The 24472-nt window shown below is 35.6% G+C and overlaps 1 pseudogene across 1 annotated transcript in view; it reads left to right on the top strand.

Annotated features, from left to right (window-relative positions):
* LOC143251264 (trithorax group protein osa-like) overlaps positions 1–24472 on the top strand; it is a 120973-nt pseudogene that overhangs the window by 52086 nt on the left and 44415 nt on the right. The window contains exon 4 of the transcript XR_013028552.1: positions 19251–19437. The product of XR_013028552.1 is annotated as a trithorax group protein osa-like (transcript). The remainder of the gene's footprint in view (positions 1–19250; positions 19438–24472) is intronic.

Raw genomic sequence — 24472 nt, 5'->3', positions numbered from 1 at the left:
GGTCGGCAGACTAGGAAGCAGCACCAATGTCAATTCTTGGACTATTCGTGTCAGATAAAATATAAAAACTTGATTGTCACCCTTATTATGCACCCACGGGATCTCATTTCCACAGGCCGGGATGCTTACGACTGGACTGTATTCTGTTTCTTTTAACACAAGATTTAAACACATTTATACATGAGAAATTAAACTTATTCCCATAAGTTTCTTAAAATAGTTGAATCATATAATTTACTGTCGTATTTATAGACTGAGTACAAAATATTTATTACAAAAAATTACAAGAGTTCTTTAAAACGGGTTTTGTGAATTTTTATTTAAGTTGGTAGGTTGTGTTATCATTCAATGCTATTCGAAAAGCAGCGTTTACATTTGGTTGTGGGGTACTTGTTTGTCGAAACAGTGACGCCTGTCGGCCGGAAATTGCAACACATTTACAAATATTTCTTGAACACAACTTTATCATAAATCAACATACACACTGCATGCGTTATAATATAGTATTTAGTTTTCGGTCTCTGGGCTGGTCATGCCTAGTGGTAGTAACAGGGCTGCGTTCGGGAGATCTAAAGTTCCACCCTGTAGAACGCGCTCCGCACCCTCAACTGTGGGTGGATTACAAACTGACGGTCAAGTCACGCTATTCAGTTGAAAGAAGACGGCTAGTCTACCCTCTGATCAGAGGTTCTAAATTGGGGGTGGGAGATTGTATGTCACAAGATATCGTTCAGGCTTAAAATATCAAATATGAAATTTTCACTGAGAGAATAGAAGTTAAGGAACTTAACACACAACGAGTGAATGCTAGTGACGTCACGCAACTCAATTAAATCATGTGGGTTTAGAGATGTCAATTATCCCTAACAATCTATAGGAAATCTGGGGAGGCAAAAACGTTTTGTGTAGCAGCAATACGTGCGCGCGCTTTACAATATTAATAATCTGATTTTGAGTCATGTTCCGTATTTCTGACAAAATGTAAACTACAATAAGTAAAGAACTTTCCAATCTTAAGATGTACGATTAAAAATTTTTAGTATTGTTCTGCGCGAGTTACACATTTGATTAATGTCAATATACATAAAACGTGGTATTGGTTACTTGAAATTAGATTCTAAAATATTGTTACATGAACAGTAATTTTCATACACATTTTTGCTTGGTTGGAAGTTACCAATCGTGTTTAGTGTGTACAGGCATGTAGAATTAATACGTTATATTGATATCTATAACAGAATTAAACCTATATGCACGTTAATCGAATCTGTATTTTGTTTAGGTTCAAAAATAGAATATCTACTTCATTTATTTCAAATCCATCTTCAAGTGAAGCACCTTAATGGCCATGGTAATTACCTGTATTATAAATCCACGTCACGCGAGTTGTACTATTCGTCCTATTGTTTTATATTGCATGGTAACTTTCAATTAAACAAAACTTTAGTATAAGGGTAATGACGTACATTAGATAACTCCATAACGTGTTATTGTTGCTTAGCGATTCTTTTATCTATCTAATAATTTATGACGAAGTTTAGAAAACTGTGATTGTTTTTCTCTACGCACAGTTGCAAAGGACGGTTTTGTTTGTTTGTTTTTTAGTTACAAATAATTTATTAAATATAGATATAAAATTTATTGCAAATGTGCTAAATGTTATCTTTTTTGGTATAGGTACGGTGTTTCAAAATTTCTAGAAATCCCGAACTTGTATTTAAACGTATAATTTACGTAACCTTTAAACTACTGTGAATCTGATGGCAGAATTATTCTTTCCAAAGAACCTTTCCAGTCGACTTTTTATTTGTCGTGTTGATTGCTAGTAGAGTTGAGCCTGTGCGAGAGGCTAGACTTCAACAAAGATCTGCCTAGAGTTGAGCCTGTGTAGAAGGCTAGCGAACGGAATGAGGCTAACCCAAGACAGCCTCTCTGCACGAGCACGAGAACTGACAGCGTGTTTGATAAATGGCCCTGTAGTGTGTGGAGGTGAACTACGCTGGCAAGACTCACTCGCACGCTCTTGCGAACATGAGTTGAAGGCGCACGAATGCTCTGTACAACAACACGCCTGTGGAAACCGGGAATTTCTAACGACGCTGAAACTTCCCAAGTCTATCGAAAAACCTATCTTTAGGGTTCGTCACAAATTCTAGACGAAGTTGAACGAATAAAATTTGACTAAGTTTTCAGGCGTTTGCCGTGAATTTCGCACGAAGTTAGTAGAAGGAAGACGACCACCCCCATGTTTCGAGAATGGTAGCAGTCTGTAAGCTGTTCATGGTATACTAGTCTCAGACCTTTTAGGCAAGAGTTGTTATCAAACTAGCCTGACAGCGTGTAACGTTCGCTGTGTGTGCGTGCAGTGTAGAGAACCCTGCCCTGTTTTTTTCATGCAGCTGCCTTACAATCCGGGCTGACGCTCTACCAGTGCTGTGATAATAACACCGCTTAGTCAATTTCTCAATATAAACCATCAACTGCACCTCAGTGGTGGTTCGTACCGTGACGGGAATAACATTGACTCGTATAGAGAACCTAGGGGAGGACAGATACGCGTTGCATACACGAATTCTTTTATTACATCTACGTACATTTATACTGGCACAGTTGTATATACACGTATATATTTTCGCACACGCATACTCTTGTTGGTTTGTAAATTCACGAAGAAATATATATTTTTTTTTTTACAAATACAGGCCATAATAATTTTGTGAAAATAGTACATGAATATAGTGTTATAACTTGTATAACTAATTCTCGGTCATTCTTTTCTGTTGGTCAAGATATGTGTTTATAAGTGTGTGTGTGTGTCTGCGCATATTAGGGTAAAAATTCGAATAACGTTGACAGTTTGCTCTAGGCATTTTATTCTACACCACCTCGCTGAGTGTAAACTGAACTCGAGCTTCGAGAGCCTCTCGGGAGGCTGAGGCCGACTTGAATACCAGGCGCACACGCACGTGGGGGAAAAGATTTGCTTGGCTCTGTAATGGAGCACGTTGAGCGTTTCTAGCGCCGCCATGCAATTGTTATTCATGGTGGAACCGTGTACTTAGACGGCTGCAGTATTTCAGTGGACGTGGGTTGGGAAACTTTGTTGGAGCGCCGGCTGTGTCTGTGTGTGAGTCACAAGGAAACTAAGTGGTGCCTGCTGTACGTGCAGTTCACGTATATCCAGTTATTTGGAAGGTACAAGTACATGTGGGATACGCCGTTCTAAAACATGTATTTTCATACAGGGAATTGAATATTTATACCCGGTATATTCAGAGCTATGTCGAAAATAACCGAGCTTACAAGTTACATCTTTTATATGAACAAACCAAGATTCTTACAGTAGGTACGTATGTTGTAAATTCATGTACACAACTAATATAGGATGTACATGTATATATTGTGTATGTACTTACTTATATAAAATATATAGTAAGACACGATTGATATCCTTATTGAGAGAGGGGCGTGGTCAAAGTGCCGTGTACGTTTGTTCCCGCCCTTTGTATGTAATATATTTATATGTATATGAAAACTTGTTTCTATAATTCTGTTTATAAATATGTATAAACAAAACAATAATTATTGTACTGTTTATAGCACATCATTTGTAAGGTTTTATGTGTGTTGTAAACTGTTGAGTAAGATTTGTGTATACATTTTGCTTGTAATGTATGTAATATGTATTTCATTGTATATAGTGATTTTTAAGGTGTATAATTGAGTTACGTATATAATTTTCTGAGCTTACAATAGAATTTATAGGAAGACAATGGCTTTTGTTTTTAAAATTAAAGCAAAGGTTTAGAAACATGGAGATATTTTGTAAGCGTTAAATAATGTACGAAATGATTGTATATTGTGTTGTGGTTTACACACATAGGAATAGAGCAGTTTCATTTTTGACTGTCAGTGTGATTAAATGACGTTTTTCTATTCATATCATATTTTATCTCACCGAGTTAAGATTGTATTTATACACGTGGATCCCGTAGCTTCCTGCGTGCAAGCGATATCTAATGTAACGTGTACACATGGATAGTGCAACTTCGGGTGGCACAGCGGAAAATGCTTTCGGATTTACAACTCTAGGAATCGGGTTTCGATACCCGTGGTGGGCAGAGCACAGATAGCCCATTGTGTACCTTTGTGCTTACAAACAAAGCTTCCTGTGTGCAGCCAACGGGTGAACTTTAGTCCTACTGGTGTTGCTAGGAAACATATTTCTCTCTCAAAAGGTTTTATAGTCTGACGTTTGTTTTTACAATCTTCTCAGATTGGCAAGTGTACATAGTGCGGAAATTACAGTTCGACGTTGAAATTGTGTGTGTGCTTAGCATCCCAGTTGTTAACGTGCATTTTTGTGCGGGATTTATTAATATATAAAATAATAATAACTAGTTATTGTGTAGTTTCAACAAACCTAACCACGACAAATTCTCCATACTATGATGTTACCTTACGAAAATTTAAATAAAAAACGTACGTTGTCAATATTATTAGCAAGTTTAAACTTTAAAAAAATGACCATTGTAATGTATATATATATATTTGAGTATATTATTGAGAATGTAATGTGTAGTTTCTCTCTATACCATAAGAATATATGTGCCAGTACACATTTCCTCATTTATAATTATCCGGCTAAAAGATGCACACCTGCATAGCAACTAGGGCTAATTTCAGTTGGTTTTCCCTGTCATTTATTATGTAAATATTGGTGAGAATATGACACGCGACCGGTGTGTGGATGTGTTATTCGGTGACAATTGGAATTGTAACATGTTTCGTAACAACTTTTTATATCTTAAAGTAATGTCGAACTGCCGCTTGTGTTACATTGAATTCAAATATCACCCCCCCCCTCTTCACTGATCGAATGGTGATTTTATTATGTAGGTGCGAGATTACTTTGGTGGCTTCACAATTACATATACGTGTATTAATTAACTGGGTAATGGTAGTTTGATTTTGTTTATAGCAAAAATGAGTTTAATTTGTTACCACGTACGTACTCTCAACTTGAACATGCCTGTTTAATAATAGACAACACGTGCCGGTCCAGTAGCACTATATAATTATACCAGCGTGGATTTGAGTTTCAAATTATAAGATTAAAACTAAATCGCTAAATGTGTTGGAATAGGCAAACAAAAAAAGTTTTCTGAATGTCAGGTCAAGTCAATAAATCAAATTATATTCTGTGAGATGTTTATTGTCAGTTTTCTGACTGTCAAGTTGGAATTAAATCAGATTATATTCAGTGAGTCGTTTATTGTCAGTTTTCTGACTGTCACGTTGGAAGTAAATCAAATTATATTCTGTGAGTCGTTTATTGTCAGTTTTCTGACTGTCATGCTGGAAGTAAATCAAATTATATTCTGTGAGTCGTTTATTGTTAGTTTTCTGTCTGTCATGTTGGAAGTAAATCAAATTATATTATGTGAGTCGTTTATTGTCAGTTTTCTGACTGTCATGTTGAAAGTAAATCAAATTAGATTATGGAAGTCGTTTATTGCTTGCTAAGTTTCACATCAGACTGAGTTATCAACATTGTTATGTAGTTGTTGAAGGTGTTTATAAAACAGATGGTATTGTTTAGCAGGTTGTTATGTAGTTGTTGAAGGTGTTTATAAAACTGATGGTATTGTTTACCAGGCTGTTGCGTAGTTGTTGAAGGTGTTTATAAAACTGATGGTATTGTTTAGCAGGTTGTTGCGTAGTTGTTGAAGGTGTTTATAAAACTGATGGTAATGTTTAGCAGGTTGTTATGTAGTTGTTGAAGGTGCTTATAAAACTGGTAATGTTTAGCAGGCTGTTATGTAGTTGTTGAAGGTGTTTATAAAACTGATGGTAATGTTTAGCAGGCTGTTAAGTAGTTGTTGAAGGTGTTTATAAAACTGATGGTAATGTTTAGCAGGCTGTTATGTAGTTGTTGAAGGTGTTTATAAAACTGATGGTATTGTTTAGCAGGTTGTTATGTAGTTGTTGAAGGTGTTTATAAAACTGATGGTAATGTTTAGCAGGCTGTTATGTAGTTGTTGAAGGTGTTTATAAACCGATGGTATTGTTTAGCAGGCTGTTATGTAGTTGTTGAAGGTGTTTATAAAACTGATGGTATTGTTTAGCAGGTTGTTATGTAGTTGTTGAAGGTGTTTATAAAACTGATGGTAATGTTTAGCAGGCTGTTATGTAGTTGTTGAAGGTGTTTATAAAACTGATTGTATTGTTTAGCAGGTTGTTATGTAGTTGTTGAAGGTGTTTATAAACCGATGGTATTGTTTAGCAGGTTGTTATGTAGTTGTTGAAGGTGTTTATAAAACCGATGGTAATGTTTAGCAGGCTGTTATGTAGTTGTTGAAGGTGTTTATAAAACTGATGGTATTGTTTAGCAGGTTGTTATGTAGTTGTTGAAGGTGTTTATAAAACTGATGGTAATGTTTAGCAGGCTGTTATGTAGTTGTTGAAGGTGTTTATAAAACTGATGGTATTGTTTAGCAGGTTGTTATGTAGTTGTTGAAGGTGTTTATAAAACTGATGGTATTGTTTAGCAGGTTGTTATGTAGTTGTTGAAGGTGTTTATAAAACTGATGGTATTGTTTAGCAGGTTGTTATGTAGTTGTTGAAGGTGTTTATAAAACTGATGGTATTGTTTAGCAGGTTGTTATGTAGTTGTTGAAGGTGTTTATAAAACTGATGGTATTGTTTAGCAGGCTGTTATGTAGTTGTTGAAGGTGTTTATAAAACTGATGGTATTGTTTAGCAGGCTGTGTTAATGAAGTTGTGTGCAAATAATTAAGTTTTTATTTAAAATAGTAAAATCTGACCAGTTGAGTTTTGCTACATTTGAAATATTTTTAACAATTTTGAACACAGGTGTGGGTAGTAAGAGAAGGAATAGGTGTTGTGTTGTGGGTAACAAGAGGTGGAATAGGTGTTGTGTTGTGGGTAACAAGAGATGGAATAGGTGTTGTAGTGTGGGTAACAATAGATGGAATAGGTGTCGTGTGGTGTGGGTAACAAGAGATGGAATAGGTGTCGTGTGGTGTGGGTAACAAGAGATGGAATAGGTGTTGTAGTGTGGGTAACAAGAGATTGAATAGGTGTCGTGTAGTGTGGGTAACAAGAGATGGAATAGGTGTCGTGTGGTGTGGGTAACAAGAGATGGAATAGGTGTCGTGTAGTGTGGGTAACAAGAGATGGAATAGGTGTCGTGTGGTGTGGGTAGCAACAGTTCTTTATATAGGAAACCATTGTTCTCAGAAATATCCTCTTCTGTTGTACATATTTTGTTGTAATTTGTGTAACAAGTAAATAGCTATTTTAATAAATGTAATAACCGTTTTTGTGCATGTTTCGAGTTTACTCGAAAAGAAACAGTACGGAGCTCGGCATCAGATTTGTTCTTAGCAGGTGATATTTGACGCTGTTATCACAGCACACAATCTTATCTTGGCTTATTTCTTCAATCAGTCGGTCACATACGACACACTAAACTAATTACCTCAGTAATATAAGTCCATTCAGTCAAAGTGTATACTTTCAGATCATGTGGAGCATTTTGTTTAGCCTTATCGCTTTCGGGATTTGTTTTACGGATTTTTATTTGCTACAAGAATCTCTTATTTTTATCTCCTGTAGATAAGCTTTTCTTGTTTAAGGAGCTTGTCACAGTCGAAGTGTGTTTCTTTTATAGCAAAGCCACATTTTGGATAACGTGCTATGTCTATCGCAGAAAATCAAAACCCGGATTTGAACGTTTCAAGCCCATAAACTTATCGCTGTTCCACCAGCGAACGAAACGGATGTTACTTCGTTGGATTCATCAAAATGTTCGATGGAATTTCAATGCTAGAGTACTGTAATGTCTTTTCATGTTGTTGCATGCCTTACATTGGTCTGGTCAAGTGGTTTAGCTTTGAATCGAAGCATTCTTGGTTTATGGTTTGTTGCCGTAAAAACGTGCTGTGTAGTTCGGAGTGACAGTCACAAGCTAGTCTTGACTAGCTGCCTTGTCTCTAGTCTATCACTTTAAAATTAAATGACTATGCACAGATAGCTCTTTGTGTCGCTAACTTTATGATATAAATTATTTGCTGTTGACCTAAAAACGAGAGGTTCTGTGACTCTTAAGTTCATGGAGTTTTTAATCTACCGTCAACTAAAATTGTTTCATAAAATTCTAAGTTTTGTAAATTTATATTCACTTTTTATTTTTCATATGTTATAATTTTTTTCGAATTATGTTGTGATTTACGTTTTGTGAAGGTAAAGTCGAACCTTGGCATAGCATGTACAACAGACAGCTCGCTGTGATGAAATAACAACCAGCAGGAACTGTCAGTGGTCACGAATATAAATAAATGTTTTATCTGAATGACTGATAACCACAGTGATGGCAAGAGTCATGATGATAAGGTGATTTATAAAAGATGTGACTTAAACAATCATTGAACTTGACAAGATATAATTGCTGACACGAACGCCCTCTTTAATCAGAGCAGTTGAACTTATTGTATTTCTACAGTTTATTTTATGTGGTCTTTCCAGACAAAAAAAAAAAAAATTGTAATTTGTTTCCTTCGTGTGATATAGCCCATTTTGATGGACAACCAACGTCAGCTCTCCCCGGGTAGACAAAAAAAAAAGAATGAAATCCATATGCTAAGACGTTTCGCTTTTTCAATGATCTAGCCCATTTTGATAGGCAACCAACATCAGCTCTTCCCGGGTAGACAAAAAAAAAAAAAATCCATATACCAAGACGTTTCACTTTTTTAATGATCTAACCCATTTTGATGGGCAACCAAGATCAGTTCTTCCCGGATGGACAAAAAGAAATCCATATGCTTATACATTTCACTTTTTCAAAAAGCATCTCAGTTTGTTAAGCCAAGATTTAAAACCTATAAAAACTTCTTTAGTATAATTATAACATAGGAATATGGGTAATGAGCTAAAACATGAAGGAACGTTGAAGTTTTGACAGCCTTTTGCTGTGTCGGGTTATACAGTACTGTCATGTTCTGCATCGTGCAGTCAAACTTTTAGGTCGTGTACCTGAAAACTTGAATACAATTTGCAGCAAACCTTTTTATGATTATTACAAGGTTTTTCATTCAGTTGTTTCATGGGGTAGGGGATTATCTCCTGACTGATGTTCGCGATGCCTCGTGTGTCAGGGCATAGTATGTAGTTAATCTGGTTTTATTACCCCAATTTTTATATACGAATATCTCTACAATAGTACGCTTTTAAGAGTGTTTAAATTTTTTATATCAAAAGTTATCAAAAAATAAACTCCCCAAATTTGTAGAAGTTATAGCAAAAGGGAAGCTTCTGTCATGCCACATGAAAAAACACATTGTGTTATATGTAAACACATAAGGTATTGTCTTCTACATACCACTATGTATGAACAAACTGCAGCGAATTATTTTTATGTTTCAACTTTTTATTTGTAATGTTGATGAACCCCTACTTCTTTCTCGCTTCCGGGACTCACAAAGGTGTTGCAGTATAACTGATGAACAGGTTTTCACGGTATTAAGGTAAAAAAACCAAAAAAAACCATTAGTATATAAATTTACAGCAGACTTTCACTTATCAAGAAAATTCTTATATCCTTTAGTCAGACGTACTTATGTGTATAACTATTGCTAACCTGTAGGATATTAATTCGTCTTTCACGGGTGAAAGCACTCTTTGAAGTTTTGAATTATTATGGGTTTATTAGCACTATTTTCAAATTACTTAGCTCAGAGCAATGGAACGACTGTGTAAAAGATTTAAAGTTTCCGGAGTAGGTCTGCTTAAGTTTCCGGTTTAAAGTTCCGGGAATGTGAAAATTGTGTTTATGTTTTGGTTTGGTATTTGGTTATCAGAATGTTACCTTGTTTTTCTTACATCACATCGTCAGTACTGGCTTTCTATTTGTTCTAAGTGAGACAGGAAATATGATTTATCACGTAATTATTTTTATTTTTATCTATATCAAATTGTCTAACTCAGTGGTTCCCAACCTTTTTTATGTCCCAAAAAAAATTTAACATGTTCTCGCACCCGTCACAGTAATTATTTATTTAATAATAAAGGTGAAGGTGGCCAAAACAAATGTTATTTCGCACCCCTGGTTGGGAACCACTGGTCTAGCTGAATAATACTGATCAAATGAGTATTATTACAACAAATTATATCTCTCAAAAGTTATAAACGTATTTTCAAAACATTTTAGTTTTAGTTAACAAGCGTTTTTTTCCTTCTGGTGATCCAACGAACATAAATTCATTTGAAACATAATAAAACAACTATGTAATGATTCATTAAAGTGAAGGATTTTTCTGGTGTTATTATGTATTTTCTCGAAACTAAATCAACGAAACAAAAATTCTGATCTTCTGCTTGTTTATGTTGTAGTGTTTAAAGAAATGGTTTCTTAGAACACGTTTTCGATAAGCCATTAGGGTAAGAAGATAAACTCGTTTTTAACTAAATCAGTCATGTAAAGTTGGTGTTGTTTAAGCCGTTGTGTTCATACCAAACGTCTGTTTGTTCAGTCTGTTTCTGTTATTGCCTTCTGACTTTGTTTCTACCCTTTTCTGTCTTCGAATCCTCGTCACACCGAACATGCTCGCTCTTTCAGCTGTGAGGGCGTTGTTATGTGAAGGCCAGTTCCAATATTCGTTGGTAAAAGAGTAGCCCAAGAATTGGTGGTGGGTGGTGATGACTGTCTGCCTTCCTTCTAGTCTTACACTGCAAAATTAGGGACGGCTAGCGCAGATAGCCCTCGTGTAGCTTTGCGCGAAATTCAAAACAAACCAAACCTTTTCTGTCTTCATTTTTCTGTATAACCGTTTCTGACTATAGAAAGTCATAAAATAACTTCTGTGATTAAATTTGGCAGAGGCATCTAGTGGCCTTGTTAGAAAACAAAATCTATATCTTATCTTATTGCATAAATATGTGGTTAATTTACCTTTACGTTCTTAATTTGATAAGCACGTTTTACTTTTTGTGTATATTTACTGAAATACACAGTTAACTCCATTCACTCGTTATAACCCTCTCCCCGACATGAACACAAAGGGAGGTTAAGGTACATACCCGTAAAGTCAATATCTTGAGGGGGTGGGTAATGTTTAATGTTTCTCCAAAATCACCACTTCTCCTTCTGGGGAATGTTTGTCTAGGTATTCAAATCGCACGTAATATTCGCGTGCATATTATTCCTTTTTTGTTTTTTGTGGTTTCAAGTTTAGTCTGGTCATTGTTACTGTGTGTGTGTGAAATACAGATAACTAGAATATAACTCACTGAAATCAAGCAAAATTTGTGTAGAGTTCGCCAATTCCCAAGACTCTGGTAACGTATGTGAGTATATACCCGAAATCTGTTGTGAAATAGATTTAACCGCAAGAAATCGATAATGTAATTTCATGTGGACTCGAATCCTGGATCTTCTGACGGTTTAACTGTGGTTTTAGCTCATTCATTTCAGTTCAAAATATCATGTGAAACTTATACATTCCAACTCGTTATGTGTTAGAAAAACGCAGAGAACCGTACGTTGTGTAGGAAGGAACAAAACCGAAATTTTAGTCCTCGATTTAACAAAGCGTTGGGACAGCGGTAAGTCTTTGGATTTACAATGCTAAAATCCGGGTCACAATTCCTCTCTGTAGACAGACATGGCAGGTAGCTCGATGTGGCTTTACTGAAAAAAACACGGAAGACAAAGTGTACCCAAGCTGACCAAGTAGAAGAAAGATACGGTGTTTCAGAAGTACCACATATCCAAGAAGATGTGACCTTTTCCCATCACGGTCATTTTTCGCCCTTTAGAGACTTGAACGTCCTTATTGTTTACATTTTGTAGACAGTCTTTCGTACACTAGAACAGAATTTTACCTTCTCGCGTATCACTCACCAGGCAAAAATGTTCTAGATAGCTGGTAATGTTACACTCTGTGTTTAGGGTATATCCTTCTCGCGTATCATACACCGGGCAAAAATGTTCTAGATAGCTGGTTATGTTACACTCTGTGTTTGGGGTATATCCTGCTTGCGAAATTGACCGTCACTCTGTCCTCCGATGGAAGAGGAGGAAATATGTGCTAAAATCAGGGATTTGATTCCCCCTTTGTTGACACAAAAGATAGCCCAATTTGGCTTTGTCACACACACACACACAGTCTTCTCTCCTCCCTTCACATATCATTGTTTGTCACGTGAAGAGGGACAACTTACTAAACAGTGGCCACCTAAAGATTTGTTTCTTTGTTTATGATTAAGCACAAGGCTACACAATGAACTGTCTGTGTGCACTCATCACATGTACCGAAACCTAATTTTATAGCGTAATGAGCCTGCAGACTGACCACTGAGCCATGGTAATGAAGTTGCTATTGAGAATGTGTGAACTTTGTGATGGCCGGAAAGGTATCTCCAAGTATATTACATCTATTATACATTATGGTCATAACAAGTGTGATAATGCGTCCACAATGGGTTGTGTGTGTGTGTGCTCCACCCGTTGTGGATATCGAAAACCCCGATTTTTAGCGTGCGAATTCCTCGCTCTGTACCACCACGAAAACCTATCATAGACTTCAAAATATCCTTTAAATGGCGCAATTTCACATCTCGCAGTACTCTTCAATTTGTCTCTATAGACATATGAACTTCTTGACCGTTGTATTTTAACCCCTTCTCATCTTATATGAAAGTGTTTTCTGTTAAGAACTATTTCCAACACTGTGGTCGGCGATAATGAGATAATCCCAACCTTCTATTTGGAAATAATACTGTAAAAAAAATCAAAATATACACTTATAATCTGTGCGAAGTTGTTTTACAGTTGGTGTCTCCACATATACCAAAACGACTCTTAATTCGTATATCCGGATGTGAAAATATATTGCAGACAACTACGCCCTCTGTCGGCCCAATAAAAGTTTTATCGTTTCTTCCGTATAAATATTACGTAATACAAACGCTGGTACCGTGTTTCTCCGATAATAAGACCTACCCATAAAATAAGACCTAGTGTGATTTTTGGGGATAGTTTTAATATAAGCCCTAGTTAAGAGTGGCAGGAAGAGGAAAGAAATAAAAAATAATAATTTATTAATTAGTTTAATAGTTAGTTAGTTTGTTTAAGTATTAATTAGTTAGTTTAATAGTTTAATAATAGTTTATTTTAAATGGTTAGTTTAATATTTTTACTTTATAACTTCATTTTTTTAATATATCAAAATAAGACATCCCCCCGAAAATAAGCCCTAGTGTCATATTTTGGAGTGAAAATTAATATAAGCCCTGTCTTATTTTCGGAGAAACACGGTAATGACCTTTGGTCACAGATCTTGATAATTTACATTTGAGAAAAGTTTTATATTTGGTTGTTTACTATTTCTACAAAATTTCGTTATATTTTGTAATCTGAATAATACAGAAATCTGAAAGGTAAAACAGATTAGTGACAATATAACTAACATAAAGACTCGTAATCTGAGGGTCACGGGTTCGAATCCCCGTTGCACCAAACATGCTCGCCATTTCAGCTGTGGGGGCATTATATAGTGACGGCCAATCCCACTATTCGTTGGTACAAGAGTTGGCGATGAGTGGTGATGACTAGTTGCCTTCCTTCTGGTCTTACACTGCTAAATTAGGGACGGCTAACGCAGATAGCCCTCGTGCAGCTTTGCGCGAAATTCGAAAGCAAACAAACAACCGCCGTTAGGAATATGGTTATAACCCTATATCACACACCACGTCGTCTTGGTGACGAACAGAAACAGAGATAAATTTGAAAATGTGATCCCTTGGATTCCCAGTTGTTATATTGATAACTTCGTGTGCGTAAACTCAAGACCAGAAAGTAAGGACGAGTCTTAACTTCACAAATACCAATAGGTAGCCACTGAATCACTCTCTTGTTATCAACAGTGTTCCAGGTGCATGTTATTTATTCTTTGGAAACACGAGTTCGGTATCCGCGAAACGACAGAAACAAACAAATTAACAAAGCAGTTAATTTAGTGTTAATGTACAACTGTCAAAACAAGGCTTTAACAATACCCACCTAAGTTTTCCTACTTAAGTACTGTACTGGTGATTAAACACTTGAAATATGCCTAATTTATATAAAACATTACACATTTTGATTCTCAATTCATAAGCCTAGTTTTTAGGTTACGGCTGTTGTAGGATTTCAGTCCTTTTTTTTTTTTATTCTCTTCAGAAGCGTTGGAATAACATTAGAATCCATTTGAAATTCAGTAGAAAAAATAAAAAGTTGAATCATGTGCTGCCTGCCCATTACTCCTACGGATTTACAACCATTTTATTAACCTCTTTATTGGAAACTTTGAACCAGCTGACTTTAGTCTCGCCACCCCTCCCAACTTGGTCTTCGTGATTTCTTTCCCTCGCCCCACCCCATATTTGTTGTAGGTTGGTTTATTATCTTATTACATACTGTCTCAGACAGCGAGACGCCAGGTGATGGTAATTACCTCCATCGGTGATGTTGATGCGGTAAAATGGACAGTGTCTTCCCACAGTTCAAGCACGTGGCCATATTTCCTCAACAGGTTACTTTCACTATACAGATCTACCAAACGTAAAATAATTACAATTAGAACAAGTTTTTTGCTCATTATAAAGTTTAGTTTCGAAGTAATTTTAACAGATTTGGTAGAAATCTGTCATTATTATGTGACAGATAAAATATGTAGGCCGCCCTCTGACCATACTCTATGTTATATATAAATATCCATGTTTCGTATTAGTGTTTTTTTTTGTACACTAATGAACGCTACCTTTGTATAAACTGGTTTATTTTGGTATTTTTGTTTTTGTGGACTCATAACTTTCAGCTGTTACTATTACCAGTTAGTAAGGTTTTGTTATTTTTACGGAAGCAGTTCACATCACAGCTGGTCAGCCAGCCAATGATGAAAATTGTATCGTATATGTACTACATATTTGTACTTACAAATTGAAAGAATTTGTGGCTTTCGAAACACTGTAACAGTGATTTGGAACCTGTAGGATATTAAAGTTATGGTAAATATTGTTTTATTGATCCGTTCAGAACAGGTTGACAAATTACTCTGATTGAAATACGTGAATACACGCAACCTTCGCTGTATTTAACTTTTTATACAGTGATATCGCATTGAGCTCTTGCTTATCAAAGGGGGGAGGCGCGCGTGGAACTTATTTATTGGAAAAGTCATGTATTTCTATACGCATACCTGTAGTAAGCCACTGATAGTATTACTATTCTGTAAATAAAGATTTTCTATACCTTAATCTAGATAAAATGCCTGGTGGGTAAAGTGCACACTGTCTGCAGATCATCTAACGGTCTACATCCTGTATCCACTGTTATTTTTATTTATTTTTTATAAACGGTGCGAGATGAGAAGATAATTAATCTAGTCTGTGAATAATGGTGATCGTTGTACGATGTCTGTGTACGTTGTGTATAAATTATACACAATCCACAGTGGATGAGGTGGAGCTATTAGATGACCACTTTCACCCATAGGGTTTCTAACAGAAAATCCAACATGAAGGTTATTTATTTTTACAAAGTGATGGCGACAACAGACAAGATCTTTACGATCCATCACACCACCCCGTGCTAGCCTTAAAAAAAACAAAAAACACGTATGCTTCTTTCTCCAACAACATTACTTCAGCCCTTATGTCCTACCAAAGGGTATGTATGCCTTGGACCAATGTTGGCAACAAACACGTGTAGTTTTGTATTTTGGCTCAAAGTTGCACAGCAAATTATCTGCACTGTGTCCATCTTTATAGTTTACAGTGGACTGTCTTATTAGCTGTGACCGTTTCCGGGATCTAACCATGAATTTTAACACTATAAGTCAACTTTTCCGCTGAATCAACGGGGGAGGGATAATATACAAATATTTTAGCGCTTTTTTATTATAGGAAGAGTTACTATTTTAGGTTCTATTGAGAACCTAAGCCTTTACATTTTTGTCAGTGTCTGTAGACGATAGAGGGAGACGAAACATATGTGACATTTAAATACGAAAAATGACGCGATTTGTTAGATTTAATTTCCATAATTGTGTTTGTTCACGGATTGGGAACATCTTTCCATCTGATCTCGTTTACTGTTTTAAACTGATATATAAAGTAGAGAGTTCTGTTGTAGGAGTCACGTGGTTACCCGTCATGACTTGGCCGTAAGTACTTCTGGAGTAGTTGATTTAACGTATTATTCGAGAGTTGAAAAGGACAATAGGAACAAGGGACAGTACTGAAGGAGGGAAAGAGACTTTAACTTCATGTGGATTGCGTGGTTTCGTATTATTTGAATAGTCCTTTGTTCTGAATGGTATTGAAAAGTTCAATGGACATCTGTTGGCAAAAAAACAAACCAACAACAACAACAAAAAACCCTTTTGTGCAATATCTAATCAGATTTGCTTGTCCTTAGTTATAGTTTTGTGTTCATGTTAACATTCTAAAGTTATTTAGTATAAATTATTGGATAATACTGATCCGAAGTTTTACTTCCTTCTGAGAACTTCGTTTGGATAAGAAGGAAGTAAAAGAAAAGTAAAAACATTAAAATCTCAAGATCAGTGAATAACATGGATCACAATTTTACCTGTTTCTCTTTACGGTACAGTAGATTACTTTGTGTGTTAGGGTTTGCCACTGATCGCATTAATTTGTTCTATTTGTCTTGTTTTCTGGATGTATTTTAGTTTGTTTTGCAAAAGTAACCTTTGGACAGAAGATGCCTTTTTTTTAATTTTAGAAAAATAAAAATAAGGAAGGTTGTGAGTCATCTTAGTTGAAATATTTCAAGTTGTGATTATCTGGCTAATATGCGATTCCATTTCTTAAAAATGTAACAGAAGTAATTATGGTAACAGATGTGGTACACATACATGAGGCAGGTGGTTGAGAGGCACTGGACTCGTAATCCGAAGGTCGCGGGTTCGAATTCCCGTCACACCAAACATGCTCGCCCTCTCAGCCGTGGGGGCGTTACAGTGTTACGGTCAATTTCACTATTCATTGATAAAAGAGTGACCCAAAAGTTGGTGGTGGATGGTGATGGCTAGCGCAGATAGTTCTCGTGTAGCTTTGCGTGAAATTCAAACCAAACATACATGAGCCACAAGTAACATGGCAACTGAATGGGAAAGGTATTAAAATAGATTAGCAAGTCAAATAAGTTGTAATGCATTGATTAGTTGTTTGATCGACGTTTGACCTACCCCGTTTGTATATTAGGTGGGTAAAACTTCAGTGTTATTCATATCGTACAGATCAAGACATAGCTGTGAGTATTTTCCCAGTATCTTTTTCGTCAACATATTGTTTTGTCTTATTTGCTACAAGCTTAGGATCATTCATTGTTTCGCTGGAAAATCAGGCAAGTCTTGCCACTGAGGTGGAAGCAGGAACAATCAGAGCTGCCTGTACTTGTCAGCAGTGAGGGTGCCATCTGTTTTGTATACATCACCAGCTTGTACTAATCCCCACTATGCATGTAGCACGTTAACTCTGATACCGTTCTTCTCTGTACTGCTAACAAACTGACCTTGATTATTGTCATATAATTTGAATATATTTACTTCTAGCTTTGTTCATTCCACCGTTTGGCTTCTTGCCTTTTGGTTTCGTTACCTCCTCTCAGCAGCAGGTTTCGAGTAATTACACTTCCATACATATTTCACTGTTTTCGAGGTAAAATCCACACTCCTGTGTTTACAGTAAGAATACTGTTAAACTTTCATGTAATACTGTACCTTAAGGCACCTTTGTAGAGTTATGGTTTTCTGCCTTTATTATTACCAATGCCATTTTCATTTATCCTGTTCTATACCGTGTATAAAGCTCACCCTTAAAACAGTTTTTAACTTGGTAAAGCTTTGATTTATATACAGTCGTTATACGGTAGACGATGAATGATTGCTTGTACTTTTATAAGCTTCATGCTGTTTTAACAATTTCTGATTGGTCGATTGACAACCAATCAGAGCGTAAACATGACTGAATTGAGGTGCAGTTCATTATTACAACATATAAAGGTGGCATTTCCATAGTAATTTTTACATTCTTTTAGTCACAGTTTCCGTATTTATTTCCGATACTGCATATAGATTTATAAGCTAGACTTGACACAGAGATAGGAAGAAGTGAATTCTAGTAAAAGTGGTTGTAGATTTAGAATAAAAGAAACTAGTTTTATGACTGTCCATGACACACTGTTTTCATCTGTCTGTGTGTGTTCTGAAACTGGTTCGATGTATTCTCATTCCAAAATATTAACATAATCAGTTAACCCTAAAATTAACTAGGGAATTGTTTGAGACTTCTATCGTTTGTTGTTTGTTTTTTAAAACATTTTCCGAGACTGTTTTAGGTTGCTCCGTGTATTCATGATTTTGTTGGTTGATAATGTTACATATGAAAGATAAAGTTCATACACAAATTAAATATGGTTGTGATCCCTTACGTATATAAAAAAAGTTTTATTTATCATTTTTTTATTTGTAGAGGGCTTAACACATCATACCGTAATTGTTTTTTATTTGTTTTTTGTGCAAAGCTATGTAATAAGCTACCAAGGAAAATCGAATCCATGTTTGCAGTGTTGTAAGTTCGTAAACTTACGACTGACTGAGCAGGAAACTAGTAATTGAGCAAGGCATAAACTCATTCAGTATAAGGCTCCGGCCTGGCCAGGTGAGCTAAGGCGTTTGATTCGTAATCTAAGGGTTGCGTGTTCGAATCGCGGTCGCACCAAACATGCTCGCCCTTTCAGCCGTCGGGGCGATATAATGTGACGGTCAATCTCACTATTCGTTGGTAAAAGAATAGCCCAACAGTTGCCTTCCCTCTAGTCTTACACTGTTAAATTAGGGACGGCTAGCGCAGATAGCCCTCGTGTAGCTTTGCGCGAAATTCTAAAAAACAACAACAAACATTCAGTATGTGAACCCTACCGTATGGGAATGATTTACAAACTGTTTAATTTTTCATGGTGAGTACTGTTACTCTGAACCCTGGATTAGAATACTGTTTTCAAAATTTAGATTTTATTAATTTTTAACAATAGTTATTATCCACGTCATGACACATTATCTCTTAAGTGTTAAATTTTAGTTGTGTGTATTTAAAGTAGTAATAGTTTTTATCAAAATAATTGTGCTTTAGGCTTATATTTATTAATTTGCTTCGTTCAGGATACAGCAAATGTTCCATCAGACTCTAGTGGAGGGCAAAGTACCCCAATCTTGAGAGCACCGAGTACACCTCCAAATTCCATAGGACAACAAGGACAACCTATCCATCAAGGGGTCTCGTCACACAGGCCGGTTCCTTCTCCTTCGGGGTCATCAACAGGGTCGCGGTCAATGTCTCCTGCAGTTGGTAAGTTCTTGTTGTACCTTGTTACCATCTTTATGCACCTGGCTTTTATGTCGGAACTGCAGACAATAAACCACTTACTAGATTGTAAGATATTTAAATCTGGTGTCTCGAACACAAATTGACTTAAAGATCAACAGAAAACCCCTCACGTGGAGTGACTAATTCCACTAATTGTTTGGTTCGATCACACTAACTTGGGTTTGACAACAATTTGGTAACACTTTGTCATCTCAATTGTATTAAAAAAAAAACCACGCTAAAAGTAAGTGTTATCGTGTAGGTCTGTATTATCTGGTTTGTAGCCATGAATGCTTTATTGTGATGTGATTTTTCTTCCACTGTCTTCGTAGATAGTACTCAACAGGAAATACCATATATTTTTATCACTGTGGTACTTATTTATACCGTAATACGTGCTATAAACAACGCTGTTTCTGAAGGCATGGTGGTAAAATCTGTTTTTTATTGTTTATTCCATGTCCGTTAAAAGTTTTATATTGTATTGTAATGTTTACTCCTGTGTAAATAATCTAAAATCCTTGAAGGAGAGTATTATCTATATGCATATTTAAAATTTCATATTGTATCATGTACGTGTGAGATTTGAAGGATCCAGAGAACGTTTCTCTGACCTATCGCCCAGTGTTGTTGATTTAAAATTGAAGAAGTTGACATCTTACACGTGTACCAAAATCTCATTAAAGTACAGCATTTGACAACAGAAACATGTTTAAATTGATAAATATGAGTGTTACCAGTGGAACTTACAACGACATCTGTTGTAGTTAAGTTTAATTTAATTTAAAGCTAAAATATGCGTAATATTTAATACGTATTAAAGCAAACCTTTTTAGTCATTGAACATGAGATTTGAAAATGTTCGTACTTTAATGTCCTAAACAAGCAAAAGGATTTTAAACACATGTGAATAGATGGTTGAACATTTTTCACATTTTATCACTTTAGAAACGAAACGGTTTTAAAAATCATCGAAACGATGGTTGAAAATTTTCATTTATAATCACTTAATAAGGTTTTAAAAACCTTTTAAAGGGACTGTTGGAAAATTTGGATACATAATCGTTTAAAAGCATTTTTAAAAAATGAGTCAATAGATGACCGAAGGCCTGGCATGGCCAGGTGGTTAAGGCACTCGACTGGTAATCCGAGGGACGCGGGTTCGAATCCCTGTCACACCAAATATGCTCGCCCTTTTAGCCGTGGAGGAGTTGGTATGGGATAGTCATTCCAACTATTCGTTGGTAAAAGAGTAGCCCAAGAGTTGGCGGTGGGTGGTGATGACGAGCTGTCTTCCCTCTAGTCTTATACTACTAAATTAGGGACGGCTGGCATAGATAGCCCTCGTGTAGCTTTGCGGGAAGTTCAAAACAAACAAATCAAAGATGATCGAAAAACCATACTTTAATCACAAAGAATCAAGTAAGACATGTTTAGAAATCATGAAATATGTAAAACCAATTTAAAATAATGTATGATATTCCTTGTAATTGGTACAGTAATAGTAATACAACAAGACGTTACGTAACACTTACTTTTGTGAATATTATTAACTTGTTACTTGCTTGTTATATTTTTACTTTCAATAATTTGTTTAATGCAAAAATATGAAAACTTCGGCTGATTCGTGTTATTATGGGAGTAAATTAGTCATATGTAGTGCTGTCCGAGTTTATCAGAACTTTAAAAAGAAAACATAAATTCTTCGGACGTGTTTGACATGAGTCCTATTATATCACTACTTTTGACGTTATTTGTTGGCCTTACAAAAATATATTTTCAAGGCCTAATGCTTGTCTATTTTGACTAAGAACACAAAAGCGGCAACGTACGGCCATAACGAAAATTTATGTTTAAATAAAGTTGAATAGTAGGAACTCAAACTACTTTCCAACAAGCTGGGAATAACACTTTGGCTACGTTGGTTTCTGCTTGGAATAGTTCTTAGTGTTTGTTTGACTTGCTCGTTTTATCGAACAAATATTGTTAATATATTAACTTCGTACACTTCAGAAACTCGAACCAGAAAAAATTCGAATGAACGTCATTGTAGTACCGTAATACGCCGTTAGGATTGTTGTAGCTGGCATATTATTTCTTTTCGATTATCAAGCACCTGGCGCGTGTAATCGTCTTTTCTCTTTTTCCTTTTCCGACACGATAACAGAATAGAGTCATTTTTCACGCAAACATAAAGTTTATAGTAATGACGCTTGAAAATAATTTAGAGTGAATTACGATCAAGCTTACGTGTCAGTGGAGAAGAAATGACGTCATGTGTTTTAATATTTTTGGTTAACGTAAGTGGATAAATAAGGTTATTACTATTGGAAGGAACGCGAGTGTGCAAATAACGCGAAAAAATAAAAGCTTGTAGTAGATAGCGACAGTGTAATATGAGTTATTTTTGTTTAAGTAAAACTTTTCCCTAGTTTTCCCGGTATTGTCAAATGGGTTAAGGCGTTCGACTCGTAGTCCCCGTTACACCAAAAATGCTCGCCCTTTCAGCTGTGGTAGTGTTATAATGTGACCGTCAATCCTACTATTCGTTGGTAAAAGAGTAGCCAAAGAGTTGGCGGTGGGTGGTGAGGACTAGCTGCCGTCCCTTTAGTCTTACACTGCTAAATTAGGGACGGCTAGCGCAGATAGCCCTCGTGTAGTTTTGCGCGAAATTCAGAAACAAACTTTTGGTAACTCGTAGATACACACACGTTCGTCAAGTGAAACCTTGTTGCTTTGTAAGTTAAGCTTCAAGCTGGTAAAACCTTGTTGCTTTGTAAGTTAATCTTCAAGCTGGTAAAACCTTGTTGCTTTGTAAGTTAAGCTTCAAGCTGGTAAAACCTTGTTGCTTTGTAAGTTAAGCTTCAAGCTGGTAAAACCTTGTTGCTTTGTAAGTTAAGCCTTAAGCTGGTAAAACCTTGTTGCTTTGTAAGTTAAGCCTTAAGCTGGTAAAACCTTGTTGCTTTGTAAGGTAAGCCTTAAGCTGGTAAAACCTTGTTGCTTTGTAAGTTAAGCTTCGCTGGTAAAACCTTGTTGCTTTGTAAGTTAAGCTTCAAGCTGGTAAAACCTTGTTGCTTTGTAAGTTAAGCTTCAAGCTGGTAAAACCTTGTTGCTTTGTAAGTTAAGCTTCAAGCTGGTAAAACCTTGTTGCTTTGTAAGTTACGCCTTAAGCTGTATTCTGAATTAGATTTATAATTAGGTATTAACATTGCAGAAATACATTAAATTTGCTACAGAAAAACTTAAGATATTGTTGTAAAAGTTTGGTGAGACTAGACGTGACATGTCTCTAGTTTTTTACAAGCATCTAAATTTCTTGTAATTTTCTCCTTTCTGCCCCCTATTGGCTCAGCAGTAAACCTTTACAGCACTGAGGGCTTTCGGTAGGCACAACTTAGCTCATTATGCAGCTTTGCCCTTGAATAAAACAAATTAACTAACTTGTTGCACCTAAAAGAGAGCTAAGGTTGTTAAAATAAATTCACTTACAGAAATTATTCCTAAAATTTTGATGGACTTTATCATTTATAATCTTAACGTTATCTTAGTACTGTTATCAGACTTTCAAAGACAGTATTAAATAGAAATCATGAAAAGATTTGTCTGTGTGGTGTTATCATAGGATATAAAATATTATTTTTGTATTATTAGACCAAATATTTTTTTTGCATATACAACAAATACAAATGTTTATCGCTGTTTTATGATTATAATCCATAACTTAGTGATGGATAAAGTCACTTGAATTACAGGCTTTATTGGTTATTCTCAACATGTAATACAGATCTTCAAGAAACATGTCTCGAATATACGTATTTAATGTAACATGTCAGTTTATCAGTGATGTATACTAATGTTGTTTAAAAAGTGATTTCACTTCACATTTTTGTTTCATCTACGTTAATAAAACGTAACATTTACCCAGTAAACGTCATAATATGAATAGTTATTAGAACACACAGTCGTGTTTACGTTGTTATCTCTTTAAACGGATCTCTATCTCCATGGTAGATGCACTTAAGTGATTAAAAAACTATACTTGTTTTGCTTGGAGTCTGATACTGTTGACGTCACCCCCATTGACAGTGCTCTAACACAGAGAAACTCCCACACAACACAGCATGATGTATCTGTGTGTATATAAATTTTAGATATATGAGAGAGAGAGAGACATTTTAAATAGATTCAAGATACATGTAGAGGTTATATCATTACCAGCTGACACAGGCTATGTATACTGATACATGCTGGTGATAATATATCTGCTCTTCAGTTAAAAAGGTAATAGAACATTGAATTACCACAGATAAAACAAAGTTTCATGTTTTCGTCTACTGCTGTTTAATTTTCGATGAATAAAGTTTTACTAGTTTTATTATTAAGAGTTCACCTTCTTACCCATATGAAATTGTCTATATACTATTATTAATAACATTTGTATTGTTTGACAGATTGTTTAGGCAGAGTATTCATGATGAAACTTTGTAGAATGGACAGCAACTGCCTGTTGTGGAGACACAAGTGTAGAAGACAATGTTTTGAAAGTCTTCCGCCTTTTCTCTTCAGGTTGGCGAAAGGTGAAAGACTCTTGAAATGTCCTCTACACTCGTGTCTCCACAACAGGCAGTTGCTGTCCATTCTACAAAATTTCAACATTTTTATTTTTAAAGGTTTAAATTTCTAATCCATTTGGAGAAAATAATTTCTTTGAATATTTATGAAAATACTTAGCTATCAGTTTTATTACAAATTTGTAAATTTACATCTATTTTAGAACTGTTGTAACTAGCTGTTTATGCTATATTTTACTGATTAAGGTTTCTGGAAAGGGACTGTAATTTTGTTATCTCATTTTTAGAATTGATTATCGTATTGGAGTTACAATTTATAAAATATATATAACAACCCAAATCTGTCAATAAATTATTGCTTAATTTTTGTTTGTTTTTCTCAACAAATTTAAAATTAAAATAAATCTGCCTTTGGGAAAAGTTCTAACCAATGGAAAAAATATTTT

Source organism: Tachypleus tridentatus, chromosome 5, assembly GCF_004210375.1.
Source record: "Tachypleus tridentatus isolate NWPU-2018 chromosome 5, ASM421037v1, whole genome shotgun sequence".
Taxonomy (NCBI): domain Eukaryota; kingdom Metazoa; phylum Arthropoda; class Merostomata; order Xiphosura; family Limulidae; genus Tachypleus; species Tachypleus tridentatus.
Note: the sequence above shows the minus strand (reverse complement) of the source record. Positions and strands in the feature narration are given on the sequence as shown.